Below are 22,490 nucleotides of genomic sequence, written 5' to 3' on the forward strand. Positions count from 1 at the left end.
AGTTACATTGTTAAATACAGGTTTTAATGATGATCGTGATGGCAGAATTGGTACATGTCTCATCATAGTACACCCACCTATGGAAATAACTGTTAACACTAAAATGATTTCCATTATCGTGGACCATTTGCTAAGTGGTAAACACTTTGTTTCACTCAGTGCAAGTTTCTTTACACAGTTCCCAAGGAACTTCTTGGCAGATTTTGCTGGTTACTCATTAAACAGTTGAAACTTGTGTAGACATTATTTTTCCCTATAAAGATTACCCTCAGCAAAACAGACACAAAAATGAGGTAAATACTATGGGCAAGATTATGGTCCTCGGAAAGGCTAAAAGTCCAACTGTATTTTGGGTAAGCATTTCCTTTTAAGCATATTTTAAAAGCTGAAAATATCAATTGTTGGAGTGCCACAAAACTTAGCAAGCATGCCTTGTTATTTAGTAAAATACATGGCTTTATGCTGCACTGCAAAATTTGCTACATTTTCCAGTAGGCAGTTCGAAGCCCAATATAGCCAGCTCGGCCATGGGTGAGATAATATTTTGACTCTTCTCTTAAATATAATCTTTCCTCCAAGGGCAGTTATTTTTTTCTACATTGTTGTGGAATAATACTTTCTATATTCTTCCTCTTGCCTTGTAAGCTACAGATGGCAGGTGTTATACCTGCCTCTTAAGCCACAATAATATGCTAACCCGGCATAGGAATGAATTATTTTGCAATAAGTCTATAATTAGAGTTCTTTGAGCTAATCAACAGTAAAGAAGTCCAATTCTAGTTAACAAAATATGAATTTAAACAATTTTTCTCCTACTCCTCCCCCTCTAAATAATCATATATAGGCACTTCATAGCTAGAAAGTTATAGTACTCTTTTTCTATTAAACTTTTCATCAGGATTCTAGCAGGAGTTTCTTCTGCAGTAGGAGTGCCATTGAATATATTGCCAAGCTTGAAGCAGAGGCTAAATGGTTTGGTGGGATTTTTTTTTTGTAAATTATAGTTTTTATAATTTAGTCTCTTTAGTAAAACACGTTGATGAAAATTATTTGTATTTTGCTTAAGAGTATTTTAAACACTTCACAAAAAATATTTTACCTATTATGCATTCATTCAACAAATACACAATGTACTCAAGATCTTAAAAGTTTGAAAATTTCTCCAGGTCCTTCTCCATCTCGGCACATTGTCCCTTAAGACTCTCCATGGCTGTTTTGTGCTCTTCCTCCACTTCCGCTCGTTCGTTGTGTGGTTCGTTCATGAATCTTCCCCTGGACGGCATGCTCTCAGTGTACCACATGCTCAGGTTGCATGTCATTTTGGTTCCTGCTCCCTCTGTTGAATGAGTGAGTGATTCGCTGCTTTCAACCTCTGGAGAACGTGGTTTCAGTTGCCCTGCATTATCTCTCCATGGTTGCGAAGAGTCTGTTCATTTGTTTCGGGAACTATATTCTCCGACTTTTCAAATTTCTCAAAGACCAGGTTTTTCTTCAAATTCTTTCACGAAGTAACGGGTATCACCTTGAATAATTGGTCTGTGATCTAATAGTCTTGAGTGGATTTCTCCAAGATCCTTGCAAATGAGGTGCGCGGACGCGCCCGCGGGCAGCAGCAGGTGCCTCTTCTCGCTGCCGCCGCCCGGGGCCTCACAACTCGCGGGGTCGTCTCCGCCACTCTCCCTACCGGCCGCCTTCAACGTGCCTCTTAGTTTGATCGATTTCCTGATAACTGGTAGCTAGAAGGTGAGGCTCATTTAGATTCAGGTTCTAATTATTTTAACAATAATATTTAATAGGTGATATTGTGTACTTAAATACCCTTAAATACATTAAAAATATTTTAGGAGGGATGGAAGATTGAACCTGGTATCTCATACGTGGGAGACAGGGACTCAGCCACTGAGTTACATGCGCTCCACCTTCAGATATTTTTTATAATTTCAGAGCATTAAAATAAATTACTTGCATTCAACATACAAGTAAGAAAAAAGGAAAAGGAGAAGAAACTGTAAAGAAAAACCTGCTTGGACCCAGGCACCACACTTTGAAAACTGATGGTCCACAGTATTTGTGAGGATTTGAGGGAGAAAAGGCCAAGAATGCGTTAGAAGTTTTGAGGCCAGGTACCAGGCACATACATGGCAGGTGTGAATTAAGGTCTCATGATTGCATTAAAGGATCCATAATTGCATGCATGATCACTTAATAATGCTGATGTGGAGAAGAATGGTGAAAAGAATGAGCGCTGGAGTGAAGAAAAGACTATAGTCTTTGGAATCAGAAAAATCTGCTTTCAGGTCTGCATTGCCATTTGGAAGCTGTGGATTTATTTCCACTGAGCCTCAGTTTCCTCATTATAATGGAAATAATGAAATATAGGTTTATGGCAAAAATTAAATTGGACTAAATGAAAGGAATAAAATCTATATGACTTTGATAAATGAAAAATGAAAAAACATGGTGACAAGAATCAGTTTATGATATTTTGAAGGGCAAAATCTCAGGAGACATAGGTGGAAATGCACATTAAAATTCACAGTGAAGCATAGACTGCAGATAAGTTTGGGAGCCATTCATTCACCTAATGAGCGAATATTTAGTGAGCACCTTCTATTCCAACAAAGGGGCCTATGGAAGGGAAAATATCAGTGGCTATTTCTAAGGAATGGAAGATCCAGATCAATTTAAACATACACACGCACACAAAACAAACTGTCAGAGGTCAGGCAGGCACAGTTTCTTGGTGAGTACAGCGGGCGTCCGGGTGTGATGTTCTCTGTAGTGGAGACTAAAAAGCATTCCTTGTGGACTTACCTGGAAATAGCTTCTAGTATCACCAACGCTGGCTCAAGAAAACTAGTAATCCAGAAAAGGGTTCAGGAAAAAATGGAGTTTACTTTCTTCGTGGTGTAGCCACACCTGCTTTAAAATGCCTTCTTAGTGCATTAAGCAGCGCGTCAGTCTCATAATCTAAAAGTCCTGAGCTCAAATCTCAGAGGAGGTAATTTGATTTCTTGGCACAGAAACTTGCTTTCTTCTAGTTCTCAAAACTTAGGAGGATAATCACAACTACCTTTAGAGAGAAAACAGACTACTCTGGGTAGCTCTACTTGCTTGCAGGTAAGACGAAGTTTCTTTTCTTCAACAGTGTCAAGAAAGTGAAAGAGAGTCAGAGCTTCCCACAGTAACCCCTCCGGGGTGTTTGCAGATAGCTTCAGGGGATAATTTGCCGAGAGCTTCTGGAGACAGCGTTGCTTCCCCTGTCTAGCCTGACCCTGTAAACCTGGCGGGACGTTAAAGGTCTAGTCTTGAAAAGACCACGTGCCTGGAATCACTAGTAGCTGGAGGGTTCCCTAAATAGTACTTCGTTCACTTGGCATGCGGGAGCAGAGGGGCCCAGGCCGGCCCCTCCAGCTTGGCTCCTGGCCTGCCCCTTGGTCCCTAACTGCGGCTTCCAGTTGACTCCCTGGGAGCTTTACACCTGCAGGCAGGTGTGGAAACCATCACTCCATTTTTTGATCTTCGTTTTCAACGCTATGGACACCTAGCAGACAGGAAGCCCTGGGGGCCCTTGGAAGGGAGTGTTGACTCTTCCTGGCTTTGCCCACATTGCTCCCTTGGTGATGAGGCTGGCAGCCCCCGACCCCCACCCCAGACTGCGCGAGGGCGACGTGGGAGACCTGGGAAGGCAGGGAGACCCGCGCAGGCCACAAGCTCAGCGCAAGGAGGGCTGGGGTCTGCGGGGCTTCCTCTCTCAGCAAAGGGCCTGGGGGCGGGCACCCCAACTCCCCTTATAGGATCAAGAAAAGCTGCTTTCAAGGGGTCAGGGAGACCCCCCGGCTACTTGCAGCTGGGACTTGAGCGGGGATCTCCCTTGGGACCCCGGGAAGGGCGATGATGGCACCTAAGAGGGTGATTACGAGATGATCTGTGGGTCTGAGTCCTCCCGGGATACCAGGGCTTGGACAGGGGACTGCAGACGCGGGACAGCCAGCCCAAGGGGGCTTCGACACCAACTGAGTTTATAGAACAGAATCCACGGCGGAGACAAGGAATTGGGGAGTGCTGGAAGCCCACCAGGAGTGAGGCTCTACGCCCGCCTCCTGGAACCCCACCTTTCCCTCCTGCCCCTCGATTTCCTGAGCGGTAGCCTGGAAGCCTCCAAGGCACAGAAGGAAGCAAAGAGGCCCCTCCCATGCGCCACGCACAAGGCTGCGCACATTGGCCTCTGGTTTTAGAGGCGCCTGGAGATGGACACGAATAGGCCCAAACCTCCCCGTAGCCAGAACCGAAAAGCCACCCACCTCCTCTGTTCCCAGAACCTGCTGGGACCAAGACAGCGGGGGAAGGATTCGGGGACAGCCTGAGCAGCAGGACCGTCCCTGCGTTGCTGCTCTCACTCACAGCTTTGCACTTGTGCACCTTCTAGCCCAAGCCCCACAGACCCCGAGATTTCTGAGGGTGACGCTGTGGACCCGAGGAGGCCCTGGGAAAGGGGTGAAGGGTCCCTCATAAAGTTCAAACGGATGCACAATCTGAAGGAAAGCAGAAGAGGAAAGGATCAGCTGGTGGCTCTGCTGGGGACACCTCTGTGCTCCTGGTGGCTGGTACACCTGGTATTTCAAGGGCTAGATGCAGAGGCCTGCTCTCATCCCAGGTTTCCCTCCCAGAACTTTTCAAGGTGCCTATTTCTCTGTACCCAGGAGACTAGGTAGATAAAATACAAATTGATATTTTGATACATTATCCTACCATACTTTGAAAATGTTATCCTCAGCATCCACTGATTCATTTTACTTGAAAGGAAAAGAGCCAAGAAATATTTTTGACAGATGAATTTTTCCCAATAGACTAACCAGATATTGCTATTTTCTAATTAATCAATTACTGCATTGATCTTTACTCTTTATTCCTCTTGCTTTCTTTTTTCTTACTACTCTGTTGAATACCCAGTTTGTTTTAACATTGTAATTTAAAACCTAAAATCTAAGTAAAGTCTTTAGAATTCTATAAAGTTTGTCAGTACATGTCATTTGCATTGTTTCCTAACCAGTCAGATTTTATACTTTAATGATTTTTCTATCATATGTACTAAGAAATAGTCTATTTGTATTTTTTGTTATGTTTTAAAGTGAAATCTGCTCATTTAATTTCATGTTTATATTTTATACATAAGTATGTAGTTTTACATGTGCCTATGTAAAATAAATAAAGTTATCACATTTCATCTTTCTCCATTATTAATTTTATTGTATGAACTTGATTTACATCATACGTGCAATGAGTTATTCATATCTGGAGGTCTTATTGTGTCTGGTGAATCAGTTCTAATTCCAGAGGTTATCAAACTGAGAATCTTAAAAGTTTCTTGACATTCCTCAAAGAACTTAGTTCTCCGTAAGGAAAATGGCAATAGAAAGTCCACTGTGAACTTCAGGAGAAGCTAAAGGAGCTGGGCAGAGCGAATGCTGGGGCTCTAAGTGTGTCGATGCTTCTGAGTGTCTACCAGAAGCAGCGCCTGGCTGACATTCTGTCACATCACAGCTGTGACTCAGCAAGTCGAAGTGCTCCGCAGTTGGATTGCCTTACCAGACTTCAAGCTCAGGACATACAGCTATGACACATGGTCTTTCTCAAAGGAGAAGGACCTCAAGATGCTGTCCAGTTACACGGATAATGGAACAGTGGCTGCAGCTGCTGAAGACTTTACGCCAAACCTTGAAAGTCCTGTGGAGTCTCACAACTCAGTCACAGAAAGAACCTCCTGCTGCTGGGTGCTAAGGAGAATCCTGAGCCTCAGTCAGGTCATTTTTCAGTACTTTTCACTTTCCTTAAGGCAGACAGAAAAAGAGGAAGAGTTTTGCTCCTTTATGACATAATGAATGGTTATGTTGAAACCATTCACCAGTGATAGCCTCAGGGGAAGTGTTTCGAGGCCCTTACTATTCTAATACTTAACATGCACAAATTGTATTATGCTGTAGTCAATACAGTTTGATCTTTTCTTACAGACTATGAACTATACATGTTCTCTTTGAGGTTATGTAAACTTTATTGGCTGCTATTGTCAACAAAGGGAATATATTAAGAAAAAAATAGGAAAGTAGGTCACGGGGATTGAACATTTGAGGTATACTAAATCTCCCCAGATGCACAAAACAACTTATTTAGAAGGCAGTAGGGATATTCATATCTTTCATCTTTTGTGAGATGACCTCTGTTTTGGTTCCTAAAACGAAAAGACGTACTTTCTGTTTTTTCTGGAAAGCAAAGATGATCAAACATTCAATAGAACCTCGACAGTTTCCTAATCCAGTGAAGCGAGATATCAAACAATTTTACGTTACATTTGTTCTGTCAAATACTGAATTACCGCATAACTTTAGATGCTGTTTTGACATTAACCCCTTTGGAGCTGGGAGTTGGGATTTCCCAATATTAAACGTGAACATTTCACAGAAGCTTTCAGTGTCAGATTGTCTGGACAGTCACACCGGGGTGGGTGTTGTAAGTGGGCTTGTGGCAGAAGACCCGCTCTGAGGGACTGTGGACTTGCAGGCCCTGGTGCACTATATTGTGTGGTAGTGTGTAGTTTTAAAACTTAAATAAATTGTGTATTTCAGTAGAGGAGGACTTTGGTTTAAGTGTAGCTCTTTTAGAAAGTGATGAAAAGAATGAGGAGGCTCTGTCTGTGGATTTGGGATGAAATCTCACAAATGTAGCAATAACCATTCATAAACATTGGCAAAAGAGAGGAAAGGATCAGGTGGAACAGATAAGAAAATGGTATTCTAATAGAATTGTAATAGTCTCTTGAGGTGCAAAGTTTTCAAATCACTTCTGTAGAGAGAACGTCTATTGGTACCGCATGCTCTGAAGGAGAAGGTAATTCACAACAAGATTCATACAGCAACGCTCAGGTTTATCAGTCAATTAAATATGTGCCATCAGGTTAGTTATTTGAATGCTCCCACTCATCAGACATTTCTGGGGACGCCTATGCCCTCTCATCAACTCAGTTTCAAGAAAGCAAAAATTACTCTCTATCTGCTTATACTCAAAGGTTGCCTAGGGATAAATCTCCACCTCCGTTAGGTTGGGGGAAAGATGGCTCCTCCAGGCCGAATTGTAAAGAGAAAAAATTTTTACTAACTTATGAAATACGTTGTTGTTAACTTTTTCTTTCTAAAAATTGAGTTAATTTCCATCTCCTTCTGTAAGCAAAGGATTTCTTGTACTTTTTTTTTTTTTAATGTGCAACGCTTCTCGAATTTGCGTTTCATCCTCACCCAGGGGCCATGCTAATCTTCTCTGTATTGTTCCAATTTTAGAACACGTGCTGCCGAAGCTATCACTTTCTTGTACTTTTGAGAAAGGGTTGCAACAGTTCAAGCATCTGACAACTGCAAGAAATATTTTTTCTTTTTTTTAACTTAAGGTTAATAGATCACAAGGAATGTTACATTAAAAAACAAGAAACATAAGAGGTTCCCATATAACCCGCTCCCACCCCCACCACATAATTTGTGTAAATTATATATTTTTTGAAGTTACATACATCACAAAAAAGAGTTACACTAAAAAATATAAGAGGTTCCTGTATACCCCGCACCGCCCCCCGCACACCAGCAATCTCCCTCGTCATTGCGGCACACTCATCGCACTCGGCCAACAACATTTAGGGCATTAAAAGAGTTCGAATCTCAAGTACGACTGGAGAATGCGGGCGTCGATCCCGCTGCCTCTCGCCTGCTAAGCGAGCGCTCTACCACTTGAGCTAATTCCCCCTCTTAGGGCATCGTTTTCCACACCTCTCACCCGGTTGCATTTGGATCCACTTGGCTTCCTTCAGTTTTCAAGAACTCCAAGGTTCAATTAAGATCCTGCTAATCGTCCAGGATCTCCAAGACTGCCTGGGCCAAGTGCGGGGAAATCCCGCAGATGGCTCCGGAAAAGATGTGCCATAAGCGGCACCGCGGCGCCCTCTTAGCGCAGCAGGCAGCGCGTCAGTCTCATAATCTGAAGGTCCTGAGTTCGAGCCTCAGAGAGGGCAGCTGCTTTTCCTTGTACTTCTCAACTCCGGAACATCATCACCACTTCCTAAAGATCAGAGGCCTCTGGGGAAGCTGTACATACTTGTAAGGGGAATAAAGCTCCTTCTCCTCTACAGTATCAAGAAAGAGAAATCGTGTCAGGACAGAGCTTCCCGCAGTAACCCCTCCGGGGTGTTTGCGCAGAGCCTCTGGGGACACTTTGCTGAGAGCTGTTGGAGCCAGCGTTGCTTCCCGCGTCCGGCCTGTCCAGGTGTGGGAAGCGTCCCTTCCTTTTTGTCTTTGTTTCCCCTCTATGGACGCCTCACACAGGAAGCCCCGGGGGCCCTGGGAAGGGAGCGCTGGCTCTTCCTGGCTTTCCCCACACGGCTCCCCTGGTGACGAGGCTGGCAGCCCTCGACCCCCGCCCCAGCCTGCGCGAGGGCGACGCGGGAGTGCTGGGAAGGCAGGGAGCCCCGCGCAGGCCACAAGCTCGGGGCAAGAGGGCTCGCGCCCGGCGGAGGGAGGGGGGGTCGGCGGGTTTGGGGGGAACTTCTCGTCTCGGTGTGGGGCCTGGGAGGGGGACCCCAAGTCCCCTTATGGAAGCCAAGAAGGGCTGCTTTCAAGGGGGCACGGAGACCCCCCGGCTACTTGCAGATGGGACTTGAGTGGGAATTTCCCTTGGAAACAGGGAAGGGCGAGGACGGCCCCTAAGAGGGTGGATAGGAGACGATCGGCGGGTCTGAGTCCTCCCGGGATACCAGGGCTTGGACAGGGGACTGCAGACGCCGGGCAGTCAACCCAAGGGGGCTTCGACATCAACTGAGTTTATAGAAAAGAATCCACGGCGGAGACTAGGAATTCGGGGGCGCTGGAAGCCCACCATGGGCGAGGCTCTACGCCCACCTCCTGGAACCCCACCTTCCCCTCCTGCCCCTCGATTTCTAGGGTAGAGCCAGCCCTGAGCCACAGCCTGGAAGCCTCCAAGGCACAGAAGGAAGCAAAGAGGCCCCTCCCATGCGCCACGCACAAGGCTGCGCACACTGACCTCTGGTTTTCCAGGCGCCTGGAGATGGACAGGAATAGACCAAACCTCCCCGCAGCCAGAACTGAAAAGCCACCCACCTCCTCTGTTCCCAGAACCTGTGGGGACCAAGACAGCAGGGGAAGGATTCGGGGACAGCCTGAGCAGCGGGACAGTCCCTGCGTTGCTTCTCTCGCTCACAGCTTTGCACTCGTGCACCTTCTAGCCCGAGCCCCACAGACCCGAGATTTCTGAGGGTGACGCTGTGGACCCGAGGAGGCCCTGGGAAAGGGGGGGAGGGGCCCTCAACAAAGTGCAAACGGATGCACAAACTGGAAGAAAGAAGAGAAACGACTACCTGTTGGCTCTGCTGGGGACACCTCTTTGCTCCTGGTGGCTGGTATATCAGGTATTTCCAGGCTCCCTTTCATCTACACGCAGAGGTCCTGCTCTCATCCCAGGTTTCCCTCCCAGAACTCTGGCCCCAGACTGGGCAAGGCTCTGACTTCTCTGCACCCAGGGGAATAGGTAGATAAAATACAAATTGATATTTTGATACATTATCCTACCATAATTTGAAAATGTTAACCGCAGCATCCACTGGTTCATTTTACTTGAAAGAGGAAAGAGCTAAGAAATTTCGTTTGTCCATTATTTTTCACTGATGATAGAATTTTTTTCCAATAGACTAACCAGATATTGCTATTGCCTAAGTAATCAATTATTGCATTGTTCTTTATTCTTTATTCCTCTTGCTTTCTTTTTCCTTACTACATTATTGAATACCCAGTTTATTTTAACATTGTAATTGAGAACCTAAAATCTAAGCATAATCTTAAGAATTCTATAAAGTTTGTCAATGGATCTCATTTTCATTATTTCCTAACTAGTCAGATTTCATACTTTAATGATTTTTCTAACACAGGTGCTAAGAATTAATCTCTTTAATACACTTTTTGCTTTTAAGTTTTTAAGTGAAATCTACTACTTTAATTTCATGTTTATATTTTATACATAAGTATGTAATTTTACATGTGCCTGTGTAAAAGAAATAAAATTTACCACACTTCATCTTTCTCCATTATTAAATTATTGTAACACTTTGATTTGCATCATACATACAATGAGTTATTCATATCCGGAGGTCTTATTGTGTCTGGTGAATCAGTTCTAATTCCAGAGGTTGTCACAGTTGAGAATCTTAAAACTTTCTTGACATTCCTCAAAGAACTTAGTTCTCCGTAAGGAAAATGGCAATAGAAAGTCCACTGTGAACTTCAGGAGAAGCTAAAGGAGCTGGGCAGACCGAATGCTGGGCCTCTAAGTGTGTCGATGCTTCTGAGTGTCTACCAGAAGCAGCGCCTGGCTGACATTCTGTCACATCGCAGCTGTGACTCACCAAGTCGAAGTGCTCCGCAGTTGGATTGCCTTACCAGACTTCAAGCTCAGGACATACAGCTACGACACATGGTCTTTCTCAAAGGAGAAGGACCTCAAGATGCTGTCCAGTTACACGGATAATGGAAGAGTGGCTGCAGCTGCTGAAGACTTTATGCCAAACCTTGAAAGTCCTGTGGAGTCTCACAACTCAGTCACAGAAAGAACCTCCTGCTGCTGGGTGCTAAGGAGAATCCTGAGCCTCAGTCAGGTCATTTTTCAGTACTTTTCACTTTCCTTAAGGCAGACAGAAAAAGAGGAAGAGTTTTGCTCCTTTATGACATAATGAATGGTTATGTTGAAACCATTCACCAGTGATAGCCTCAGGGGAAGTGTTTCGAGGCCCTTACTATTCTAATACTTAACATGCACAAATTGTATTATGCTGTAGTCAGTACAGTTTGCTCTTTTCTTATAGACTATGGACCATACATGTTCTCTTTGAGGTTATGTAAACTTTATTGGCTGCTATTGTCAACAAAGGGAATATATTAAGAAAAAAAGGAAAATAGGCAATGGCAATTTAGCATTTTAGCAACGAAATCTCCCCAGATGCACAAAACAAAGTAGTTACAAGGCAGTTGGGATATTCATAGTTTAGTCTTTTATGAGATGACCTCCGTTTTGGCTCCTAAGTCATTTAGTCATTCGAATGCTCCCACTCATCAGACATTTCTAGAGACGCCTATGCCCTCTCATCAACTCAGTTTCAAGAAAGTGAAAATTACTTTCTATCTCCTTATACTCAGAGCTTGCATATGGATAAATCTCCACCTCCATTACACTGGGGAAAAGATGGCTCCTCCAGGCCGTATTGTAAAGAGAAAAAAAATTTTAGCAACTTTTAAAAACCTAGGTGGTTGTGAACTTCTCTGTTTCTAAACATGGAATTAATTTTCATCTCATTCTCTAAACAAAAGCTCTCCTGTACTTTTGAGAAAGGGCCATTACAGTTCAAGCATCTGACAATTGCAACAAATACGTATATTTGGCATAGAAAGAGTTTGATTTCCAGGAGCAACTGGAGAATGCGGGCATCGATCCCGCTGCCTCTCGCATGCTAAGCGAGCGCTCTACCACTTGAGCTAATTCCCCCTTGTAAGGAGTCCTTTTCCACACATTTCACCAGTTGCATTTGGATCCACTTCGCCTCCTTTCATTTTTTTTTTTTTTTTTTTGGCCATTGAACCATTTTAAGTGTACAGTTCAGTGGCATTACATTACAGGTACAATGCATTGCCATCATCCATTACCAAAACATTTCACCACCCAAACAAACTCCATACCCATCAAGGAATAACTACCTTCCCCTCTGTCCCCCTGGTCCCTGGGCACCTCTAATCTATTTCCTGTCCTATGAATTTGTCCATTCCGGATATTTCATGTAAGTGGCGTTATACAGTATTTGTCCTTCCTTGTCTGGCTCACTTTGTTCCACGTGATGTGTTCAAGGTCATCCGTGGTGTAGTATGCTTCAGAACTTCACTCCTTTCTAGGACTGATTATGTGTTTCTTGAGCCAACTTTTACCTTTGTACAGTGGTCACAGTTGGATGAATTTTTACTAGAAAGGAGACAAGACCAAAGAGAGAATCATTAGATATCTTCATGATGTTATCATCCAGAGGTCAAGAAACAGTTGTTTGCTTGAGAGTAACTATTTAGCGTACTTGTCAAGAATTCCAGAATTGGAACTGCATAATTCAAACTACTTTGTGAGAAGCACCTGTGGATCACACTCCAAGGAACCTAAAGAATTGGGAATTGACATTGACAAGCATTTATAATAGATAGTTTTGCTGAGTGCCAAACTCCACACAGCACATTTATCCAGTTCAGAGTATGCTGTCATTTTTCTCAGTGACTATATATTTATCTCCAAGATAAAGCTGAGGCGAACAAGATCAGGAAGCCAAGTTTGTGGGCTGGGACTTGAGCCTATGTCTTCTGCCTCCCTTTTCTGTTACTCACTTGTCACACAAGCTGCCAAACATCTTATCTGCACCCAGAAGTGTCTCCCGGGGCTCCAGCACCAGAATGCACGTGCTTAACGCTTGAGATTATTAGGAGATGCAACTCAGAGCTGGAATCATTGCAGGACCCGAAAGAAAAGGTGAACACGGTTCATTTTGATAGACCACAGCAGGTTTCTTGGATTCCATGAGCCATTTGTAAATATATAACAGTTGCTAGAAAATATATTAGGTAGGGACCATCTCCTGCATTACAATGTTTGTTTTTCTTTAATGCAATTAGTTCATGCAAAATGAACAGACAGGCCTGGGAGGGGCCACATCCCGTGCTCTTGCGGGAGTTACTAGAAGCCAAACGTGGAGGGAGGACAATGCACGGCAGGTTTGGAGGAGGCACAATGGACCGTTTTCTCCCGAGGAGACCTGTGCTTGGACGCCGGCTGTGCTCCCGGGAAACTGAATCCAGAGCCCTCTCTTCTCTGTGTCTGCACGATAAATCCAGGGCAGCTGGCAGCTTTTCAAGGGAGAATAGAGCTAAGTTCCAAGGGCATCAGGGGACTGCACTGGCCACCCTTCTCCAAAGCCCGCGGAGGGCTGGGCCCGGGTGTGCCCACCTTGCTCCCACCTGATGCTGACGTTCCTTGATAAGCCTTACACGCGGTGCGTCCTAAAGGGCGCGCTTATCGCCAGGAAGGGACAGGCTCCCTTATACACCAGAAAACCAAAAGGCTGGCATTATCCCGAAGGCCCGGGCACCTTCACCTTCTCGGGCGGAGGGGGCGCACGTTCCTTTTTCCCCCTGAGCGCACGCGGGCAGAGGAGGCCCTCGCCCCTGGGGTTGTAGGATGGGGCATTCCTGCATCTCACACGCCAGCTCTGGCCCCAGGCCGCCGGGGCCCGCGAGCGCCGTCTCGCCGCGCGGCTGGTCGTCTAGGGTCCTCGTCTCCGCCCCCGGCCCGCGGCGCCGCAGCCCCTGCCGGCCAGAGCGGGAGCCCCGGCGCGGCGCCCCCGGGGCCAGGAGCGGGCTCTGGCGGCTGCCCGGGGCTGGGCCCCGCCTCCTGTAATTTTAAGATCTCTAAAGATCAGTTAGGATCCGGATTATTGCCCAGGATCTCCAAGACTGCCTGGGCCAAGTGCGGGGAAATCCAGCAAATGACTCCGGAAAAGATGTGACATAGTTGCCTCATGGTTTATCCAAAGCCACCATGCCAGCGCCCTCTTAGCGCAGCAGGCAGCGCGTCAGTCTCATAATCTGAAGGTCCTGAGTTCGATCCTCAGAGAGGGCAGCTTCTTTTCCTTGGACTTCTCAACTCCAGAACATCATCACTACTTCCTATACGGAGAAAATGATCAGAGGCCTCTGGGGAAGCTGTACTTACTTGTAAGGGGAATAAAGCTCCTTCTCCTCTACAGTATCAAGAAAGCGCGCAGTAACCCCTCCGGGGTGTTTGCGCAGAGCTTCTGGATGCCCCGGGGGCCCTGGGAAGGGAGCGCTGGCTCTTCCTGGCTTTCCCCGCACGGCTGCCCTGGTGACGAGGCTGGCAGCCCTCGACCCCCAACCCCAGACTGCGCGAGGGCGACGCGGGAGTGCTGGGAAGGCAGGGAGCCCCGCGCAGGCCACAAGCTCGGGGCAAGAGGGCTCGGGCCTGGGGGGCTTCTCGTCTCAGCGAAGGGCATGGGGGGGACCCCAACTCCACTTATAAGAGCCTAAAATGCTGCTTTCAAGGGGGCAGGAGACCCCCCGGCTACTTGCAGCTGGGACTTGAGCGGGAATTTCCCTTGGAACCCAGGGAAGGGCGAGGACGGCCCCTAAGAGGGTGGATAGGAGACAACCTGTGGTTCTGAGTCCTCCCGGGATACCAGGGCTTGGACAGGGGGCTGCAGACGCCGGACAGTCAACCCAAGGGGGCTTCGACACCAACTGAGTTTATAGAAGAGAATCCACGGCGGAGACGAGGAATTGGGGAGCGCTGGAAGCCCACCAGGAGCGAGGCTCTACGACCACCTCCTGGAACCCCACCTTCTCCTCCCTGCCCCTCGATTTCTAGGGTAGAGCCAGCCCTGAGCCACAGCCTGGAACCCTGCAAGGTACAGAAGGAAGCAAAGAGGCGCCTCCCATGCCCCATGCACAAGGCTGCGCACACTGACCTCTGGTTTTCCAGGCTCCTGGAGATGGACACGAATAGGCCCAAACCTCCCTGCAGCTAGAACCAAAAAGCCACCCACCTCCTCTGTTCCCAGAACCTGTGGGGACCAAGACAGCAGGGGAAGGATTCGGGACAGTCCCCGCGTTGCTGCTCTCGCTCACAGCTTTGCACTTCTCCACCTTTTACCCCGAGCCACACACACCCCGAGATTTCTGAGGGTGACGCTGGGGACCCGCGGAGGCCCTGGGGAAAGGGAGGGTGTCCCTCAACAAAGTGCAAACAGATGCACAATCTGGAAGAAAGGAGAAGAGAAACGACCACCTGCTGGCTCTGCTGAGGACACCTCTGCGCTCCTCATGGCTGCAAAACCTGATATTTCCAGGCTCCCTTTCAGCTACACGCAGAGGCCCTGCTCTCACCCCGCGTTTCCCTCCCAGAACTCTGGCCCCTGCTTGGGCAAGGCGCCCACTTCTCTGCACCCAGGGGAATAGGTAGATAAAATACAAATTGAAATTTTGATAATTTTCCTGCCATCTTGAAAAATGTCAACCCCAGCATCCAATGATTCATTTTACTTGAAAGAGCAAAAGAGTTAAGAAATTTGCCTTTGCCCATTATTTTTTTACAAATGATTGACTTTTTTCCCAATGGACCACCAGATACTGCTATGGTTTAATTATCTATTATTGCATACTGAATACAGTAGTAGATAATTACACAATATTTATTCCTCATGCTTTATTTTTTTCTTACTACTTTGTTGAGTACACAGTTTATTTCATCATTTGTAATTTAAAAACATCAAAGGTGGAGTCTAAATTTTAAGTATACTCTAAGAATTCTATCAAATATTTCAGTGTCTATAATTTCCATCATTAATTAGTCAGATTTTACACTTCAATGATTTTTCTATGCACTAAGAATTAATCTTACATATATATGTTTTAGTTTTTAAAATTTTAAATGAAATCTGATATTTTAATTTCGTGTTTATATTGTATGCATAAGTATGTAATAGTACATATGTGTACATAGGTAATTTTATAAAAAGGAATAGAATTCATCACCCTTCATCTTTATCCCTTATTAATTTTACTTTCAGATTTTAATTTAGAAGGATAAAAATTAATGCTGATTATTAAATCTAAATTTATTCTCATATTCTTGAAGAAATTACTATGTTATTGAGATTCAGCCATAATATCAAATAAGTCTTGATATTATTATGAAAATGCGGTCATCTAACAGGCACCCTGAAAGTGCTTCTGGACTCTGGGGGTGCGGACACTGCTTGGAGAACTGCTGATCTACAGGATTTGTGAGGTTTGAGGGAGAAAGGACCAAGAAGATATGGAAGTTTTGAATCTGGGAAGAGGTAGGTATCATTTATGTCTGTTGACTGCATTAAAGGAGCAAAAAAATACGTATTTGCTTAATAATATTGTTGTGGAGAAGAATGGTGAAGAGAATGTGAGCTGGAAGTGAAGGAAAGAGTACAATGTTTGGAATCAGAAAAGCCTCTTGGAATTGGTGGATTTAATTCCACTGAGGCTCAATTTCATCAGTTAAATGGAGATAATGATATATAGATTATGGCAAAAAAATAAATTGGATTAAATGAAATGCTGTGAATAAAGTCTTTTGAGTTTTTGATACATAGAGGTGAAAAAATCATAATGCCATAAAATCAGTATAGGATATTTTGAGGGGCAAAATCTGAGGCGACATGGGCGGGAATGCAGATTTAAATTGACAAGTGTAGACTGCAGAAAAGTTTGGGGGTCATTCATTCATGTAATGAGTGAATGTAATATTCAGTGAGCGCCTCCTATTCCCACAGAGGAGCCGATGGAAGGGAAAATGTCGGTGGCTATTTCTCAGGGCTGGAAGATCCAGATCATTAAAACAACAACAGAAATCAGGCACGCGCAACTGCCGGTGACTGCAGGGGTCTTCCGGTGTGAGGCGCTTCGTGGACTTACTTGGAAATAGCTTCCAGTACCAGCGATGCTGGGTGGAGAAAACTGGAAAGTGGTCCAAAAAATGCAATAAATCTCCTTTAAGTTTTAGCCAGTGATAGTTTAACAGCACTTTCTTAGCGCAGCAGTCGGTCTCATAATCTGACAGTCCTGAGTCTGAGCCTCAGAGAGGGCAGCTTCTTTTCTTGGCCAGAAACTCACCTTCCCTTGTACTTTACAAAACCTCAATCACAACTCCCTTTAGAGAGAGAAGAATAAGTACTCTCTGCTACCTGCCCTTACTTGCAACTGGGATGGACTCTGATACTATACTTCTCTAACAGGTGCATGAAATTTAATCTTTCACCTGTACATGTTTTGGATTTTAAGTTTTTAAGTGATTTTTCTAATTTAATTATGTCTTTATACTTTTTATATCAATATTTAATATTACAAATGTGCAATATGAAATTTTATAAAATGAATAGCATTTACTACCCTTCATCTTTTTCCATTTAATTTTATTTTTAAAATTGAACTTACTACATTGAGTAAAATGAATGTTAATTTTAAAATATAGCATTACTGTCATATTTAATTAAGCAATTAACATAGTTTAAATTCCAAACACTTTTTATTACCTGATTGATTTACAATGTGATTTTCAAATTCTCTTCATTTGTTTTTTTAATGATCTCTTTATTTTTTTAAATGTTGCATTCAAAAAGTATATGAGGTTCCCATATACCCCTCACCCCACTCCTCCCACATCAACCACCTCTTTCATTGTTGTGGCACATTCATTGCATTTGGAGAATACAATTTGGAGCACTGCTGCACCACATGGATAATAGTCTACATTGTAGTAACGCTCTCTCCCAGTTCCTTCAGTGGGCTATGGCAGGATATATAATGTCCAACATCTGTCCCTGCAATATAATTTAGGACAACTCCAAGTCCCAAAAACGCCCCCACATCACACCACTTCTTCCTTCTCCCTGACCTCAGCAAATACCTTGGCCACTTTCTCCACATCAATTCTACTATTTCTTCCATTACTAGTCACAATAGTTCTATACTAGAATACCAGTAAGTCCACTCTAATCCGTATTTTATTCCTCCATCCTGTGGACCCTGGAATGGTGATGTCCACTCCACCTCCATATATGGAGGAGGCATAGATTCCTCATGGATGATGGATGTAATTCTCCTACTTGCAGTTTTTTAAAAAATTTTGTTTCAATGGAAATATGACTAAGTGTGAGGAATGCTACTCTATGACATTATTTTAATCACAATACATATCCTCAGTCTTCATTTTCTATAAGGAAGATTAAACACATTCATCAAATCATCATGTGAGGGAGGGCAATGGGTTTGTGTGGGAATAAATGAATTTCCTACCTGCCTGCAGTTATCAGATGGATATTAGATTCCTTTCATTCACTCCTTTCTGCCTCTTTGAATAACATGATAAATAACATAAATCAGCTTTTCCTTATCAACTAATCATTGATGAATGCACACTGTCCCTTCTCTAGTCTTTCTCCCAGAATCTCCCCTTCTCACAGAGCCCCTGGGCTAACTCTCATCTCTGGAGATAAACTGGGAAAATAAGAAAGACAAAGGCTAAGGAAGCTTACCTTCTAGAGAAGAGAAAGGCCACACGGCAACAATGTAGTGAAACTATTTAATACAGGTGGTTTCTATGACGATGGAGGGCACGATTCACTGAGCCTCAGAGCTCCCTGAAGGAGCACCATTGAGCTGGAGCCTGAAGAGGGAGAGGGCGGCAGCCTTGCCAAGACGGAGCAAGAGCGGACAAGTTCCCAGCGGGAGGCTGGCAGCCCAGGGCTCTGGGTGTCTGCAAAGAGCCTGACGGGAGGATCGTCCCACCTCTTTCCTGGAGGCCATGCATCCCGGGCCTAACCGGCGCCGGCTTTCCCTTCCCAAGGTCCGTCATGTCCAGAAGGTCATCTCCAGGCTTCTGGGTGTCTGGGGTTCTTGGTCAAGGTGAAGGGGAGGAAGCGCATGGGCTGGGGGTGAAAGGCAAGGACTCCTCTGCACAGCCCTGAGAACCACCTTCCCCTCACTGCCTTGACTCCTGCCTTGACTCCTGCCAGCTCTGAGAACTGACGGGAGCAAGCTGCTTTTTACTGCATCCGACTGAATTTTTGCACATTTTCCATATTTCTGCTTCTAAAACTAGAGGAAAAGAACATCTCGGGCTCTGGACCTGGAGAATTGCGTGTTTCCTTTTGTAATTTTCGAGGCCTTCAGGAGGATTTAAACCTCCGTGTCAGACGGTGGCATGCAAGGTGGGACTAATGACCAAAGGCCAGCTTGGGCCATGTCAGAAGTTGGCTAAAGTGGAGAATGCGGGCGTCGATCCCGCTGCCTCTCGCGTGCTAAGCGAGCGCTCTACCACCTGAGCTAATTCCCCGTGGGGGACTTGCACTTTTCACACATTTTACCCACGCGCAATATTAACGCCACCAAGGTGCCACTAGAATCTCAGTCATTGCCCAGGATCTCAGAGACCGCCTGGGACCAGCGCGCGGGGACAATCAACCGCTTTGTGACGAGGCGGGAAAGGGAAAGGAGAGCCTGGGGAGGGTCGCGGCGGGAGCGTCTCGTCTCCGCCCCAGCTGGGAGCTCCCGTGTTCGTGGGTGACACGACAGCGCGTCTCGTCTGGCGCGGCCACACCGGGAACTGTCGGGCTCCTGCGCGCAGGTTCCCAGAACGTTCTGCTCGTCCTCAGTTTAAAAGTCCTTCAGAGTTTCAGCCGCCCGTGGCCCTCAGCCCTCGGGGAGGCGGCTCCGGGGTCGCCCTCCAGGCTCTCGGTTCTCTCCGCCACCCCCAGCGTGGCCAGTCAGGTATCAGCGGAATAACCGCGGGTGTGGGGAAAACTGTGCATTTACAGGAAATTCAAGACGGGCATTTCAAATTCCAATTACACGTGCCGCCCTTTAAGTATGAAACGGAATGAGTTTTTTAGTGTTTTTTTAAAAAAGATTGTCAAACAAAGTACATCTTAGAAAGAAAGCAACGATCAGTCTTAAGGGCTGACACTCCCAGTCTACCTGGAAGCAGGGGGGGCCGCAGCGCCTGGGCAGCTTGGCTTCGCCCCTGCTCCCCCCTCCCCTCCAGCCACAGCGCTGGCCCCGCGCCCACCCTCTCCCTGCCCCCTCCTCCACGCAGAGCCTTCAGCTCCCCGAGGCCAGCAGCGTGGCTTCCCCTGCCGCCTGGGGGGCGCACGCCCCCTCCTCGGCTGCCGCAGGTCCTGGGAGGATCCCGGGTCTGACCCGTGCACGCGGGCGTCGCATTTCCACCGTGCGCTCCAGCATCCGCAGATTCACCCACTCACCCCAGACTCCCTGGGGGACGAGGTGTGAGCTCTGCAGAAGGCTCAGAGGAGAGTTCTGTTAAAACTGCCTTCTGCAGATTTAAGGGGCACTCTAGTGGCCTTGACGCAAGTCGACGTAGAAGGGGAAGGAAAGGCAAGAGGGCTGGAAATGAGAGACAGCCGTGCTCTTTTCTCTTCCTCGAGCCTGGCAGTAGAGATAATGATTAAACATGCCAATATCTTGAGAGTAGAAATAGGGATTTTGGGGGCCAAGGAGAATGTTCTGTGAGTGTATATGAGTGTGTTATTAATTCATTAACTATAACATAAATATTTATATGCAGAGTTTTTTCAAATTTCCCTGATTTTCACATGCAAGCAAATCTCTTCTCAGTTTATTTGAATCAGAAACTAAATAAAGTCCTAACAATTTTTATATCTCCTTTAAGTCTCTTTCCCCCTATAGCTAGCAACATGTAAGTATAAAACACACAGCAGGGTCCCTCCTTTCTGTTTGCATGCCAATTAATTGGGGGAAAGGAACTTTGTCTTTTGTCCTATGGAAATGACCACATTTTGGAGTTATTTGATAACATTTTCTTGGTGTCCTTTGTTTCTTAATTTGACCTATTTTCTGTAAATTTTAGCTGAAAGGTGAGGCTCATTTAGATTCCGGTTCCAATACTTTTAACAATAATATTTAATAGGTGTTTTCTTTACTTTCCATTGTATCACTTCATTAGGTATACAGTGTCTGGCTTCTATTTTGTTAGATATCAATGTTAACATTGATTCATGGATTCAAATGTCATATATATGAAACAAAATTATGTGCTGTGTATAAAATCCATATACAACGAAATTAATTTAGAAATTATAAAAAATGTGAACACAATGGCAAACAAGAAGCGATTAATTCTCAAAAAAATTAAAAGCATATTTTCAGACTACTTAGATAATGAAAACTCAGATTTGCAGAAAATGTTCACTAATTTATAATTCCAGCCTAAAATACTTTTTGTAGTTATAAAGCATTAAAATAAATAACCTGTCATTCAACATACAAGTAAGAAAAAGAGAAAAGGAGAAGAAGCACTACAAAAAACCCTCTTCGAACAGACACCGCACTTGGAAAACTCATGGTCCACAGTATTTGTGAAGATTTGAGGGATAAAGGGCCAGGGCCGGTTGGAAGTTTTGAAACCAAGTACCAGACACATATACGGCAGGTGTGAATTAAGGTCTCATGAATGCATTGAAGAATTCATAATTGCACACATATTGCTGAATAATGCTGATGTGGTGAGGATGGTGGAGAGAATATGAGCTGGAGTGGAGGAAAGACTACAGCCTTTGGAATCAGGAAAATCTGCTTTTCAGTTTCATCATTATGGGGATAATGAAATATAGTTTGATGGCAAAAATTAAATGGACTAAGTCAAAGATGTGGATAAAATCTATTGAGTTTGGTTATGTAGAAATGAAAAACACCGTGATCTAAAATCAGTTTAGCATAGCTTGAAGGGTAAAATCTCAGCCAGCGTCGGTGAAAACGGAGACTTAAATGAACAGGTTAAGTGTAGACTCTGACATGTTTGAGAGCCTTCATTTATTCAGTGAGCTAATATTTAGTGAGCGCCTTCTATTCCAACAGAGGAGACGATGGAAGGGAAAATATCGACGGCTATGTCTGAAGGAAGGCAGATCCAGATCCTCCCCTAGACAACAAGGAGGATGGTCCAGGCGAGGCCAGGCAGAACTGCTCGCTGGGTGCAGCGGGGCTTCCGGGCCTGCGGCCCTTTGGAGCTCGCGGCTGAAGAGGAATCCTCGCGGTCTTACTTGGAATTATATTCCAGTACGAGGGACCCTGAGAGAAGAAAACTAGAACTCCACCAAGAAGCTCGGGAAAAGATAATGGATGCCCATTTCACTGGCTGCCCACAGGTGTTCATAGGATGCTTCTTAGCGCAGCATGCAGCGTGTTCCTCTCCTTACCTGAAGGTCCTGAGTTTGAGCCTCAGAGAGGGAACCTGCTCTCAGTACAGCAACCTTCTTTCCTTGTAGTTCTCAAAACTGCGGGTGATAATCACAACTGTCTTCAGAGAGAAAAGAATCCGAGTGTTCTGGGATTGCTGTACCCACGTGCAGCTGGGACATAGTCTGATCTTACACTAGTGGTTTTAAGAAAAATGCCTGTCAAATACTGAATTTGAGACAAACATACTATTGTCTGTCACTTTTTCTTTTAAATAAAAATGATGTTCCATGATAAAACAAAAAGCAAAGATAATTCAGCTCACAACTCAAACTGTCACCCAGGTGTTTACCTGGAGACAACCGTCATGTTTCGGGCACATCACTGAAGTGCTGCATCTGGACTCCCAGGTAATCATACAGCATAGTGAGAGACATGGACTAGCAGGTGGAGAGCTAATACAATTAATAATATGTATTGCTTCATCAAGGTCATCCTTTGGTAAAACTCTTTGTTTTGTTTTGAGTGTGTGGATTTGTGTACAATGACTGCTGGTACCATTTGGCACCGCTATCTTGATCCCATTTGGCACCAACAGGT

General features: G+C 45.2%; 5 non-coding genes and 1 pseudogene across 5 annotated transcripts; 2 read left to right on the forward strand and 4 right to left on the reverse strand.

Moving 5' to 3' along the window:
* Positions 1-1,142: 1,142 nt before the first annotated feature.
* Positions 1,143-22,259, reverse strand: LOC101428964 (biogenesis of lysosome-related organelles complex 1 subunit 5 pseudogene; annotated as a pseudogene).
* Positions 7,249-7,355, reverse strand: LOC111766514 (U6 spliceosomal RNA). The gene has a single exon (XR_002798546.2). It is a non-coding gene; the product is annotated as a U6 spliceosomal RNA (small nuclear RNA).
* TRNAM-CAU (transfer RNA methionine (anticodon CAU)) lies at positions 7,981-8,053 on the forward strand. The gene has a single exon. It is a non-coding gene; the product is annotated as a tRNA-Met (tRNA).
* On the reverse strand, positions 11,514-11,586 carry TRNAA-AGC (transfer RNA alanine (anticodon AGC)). The gene has a single exon. It is a non-coding gene; the product is annotated as a tRNA-Ala (tRNA).
* TRNAM-CAU (transfer RNA methionine (anticodon CAU)) lies at positions 13,677-13,749 on the forward strand. The gene has a single exon. It is a non-coding gene; the product is annotated as a tRNA-Met (tRNA).
* TRNAA-AGC (transfer RNA alanine (anticodon AGC)) lies at positions 18,939-19,011 on the reverse strand. The gene has a single exon. It is a non-coding gene; the product is annotated as a tRNA-Ala (tRNA).
* Positions 22,260-22,490: the final 231 nt, after the last annotated feature.

This window comes from Dasypus novemcinctus, chromosome 22, assembly GCF_030445035.2.
Source record: "Dasypus novemcinctus isolate mDasNov1 chromosome 22, mDasNov1.1.hap2, whole genome shotgun sequence".
NCBI classification, from domain to species: domain Eukaryota; kingdom Metazoa; phylum Chordata; class Mammalia; order Cingulata; family Dasypodidae; genus Dasypus; species Dasypus novemcinctus.